Source organism: Penaeus monodon, chromosome 21, assembly GCF_015228065.2.
Source record: "Penaeus monodon isolate SGIC_2016 chromosome 21, NSTDA_Pmon_1, whole genome shotgun sequence".
NCBI classification, from domain to species: domain Eukaryota; kingdom Metazoa; phylum Arthropoda; class Malacostraca; order Decapoda; family Penaeidae; genus Penaeus; species Penaeus monodon.
Window position 1 is genome coordinate 6,369,561 of NC_051406.1, and position 963 is coordinate 6,370,523.

The 963-nt window shown below is 38.0% G+C and overlaps 1 protein-coding gene across 1 annotated transcript in view; it reads left to right on the top strand.

Annotated features, from left to right (window-relative positions):
• Positions 1-963, top strand: part of LOC119586138 (zwei Ig domain protein zig-8-like) — a 54,821-nt gene that overhangs the window by 3,420 nt on the left and 50,438 nt on the right. The gene's annotated exons all lie outside the window — the stretch shown is intronic.

Sequence of the window (963 nt, forward strand, 5' to 3'; positions counted from 1 at the left end):
ACTCCGTGCAATACCTATCTGAAGTCATCACACGTCACTACTAATTAAGCGATGGGCAGCGGTGCCTCACAGCAGCGGACAGTGGCACCCAGGAAGATGAATGGCACTGTGGCGTGAGGCGGTTAGCGGGCGGGAGGCGGCGTTTGGGCTGGCGTCGGGTCACGAGATGGCGGCACCTCACACCAGCCTCGGTCATCAAGTGCGGACTTTCCTGTCTTCATTTTTTTTTTCTGTCTGCTTTCTTTTCCGCTGTCGATTTCTCCTTCTTTGTTGTCTATTTTGTTACGATTTTGGGTTTTCTTTTTTCTTCTTCTTTATTGATTTCTGTTGTTTCCTTGTTGACGTATCCACTTTTCTTTTGTTTTTGTTTCTATTTCTCTTTAAATTTCTATCATCTCTCTTTTATTTATCTTTATTTTACTTTTCCTTCATTTTGATTTTACCCCATAATCTTCATTATTTTCTTTTTCTTTTACATCACTCTTTTTTCTCTCTTGCTATCTCTTCTGTCCCTATTGTTTCTTTTCTCTTTATTAATTTTATCTCAGCCTCTTCCTCCATTTCTTATCTTTCTTTTTATCCTCTTTCCTTCCCTCTTTCTTCCTTTTTATCCTCCTTCCTTGCCTCTTCTTTTCTTTCGCCCTTTCCTCCACTTCGCAAAATCGAGTTTCCTTAACTCCTGAACATAGGCCTATAACTTGCCTTTATTTCATAAACATTTGCAAATTCCAGATTGTTAATGCATTATAAGACATATGTCAGTGAGTGTGTACATATACTGTATAAATTCCACATGGTATATGTCCTCGTGTGTTAAATCTCCTGTAAATATTTAAACATATGGTCCTTCTTCCTCCTAAATATCAGTAAATAATAACTTAAAACATAAACATGATGAATAACTTGCAGTCTGTACCTAAATGTGCAATGTCAGTAGCAAACTTATGGTTCTTTCAGTTAGAG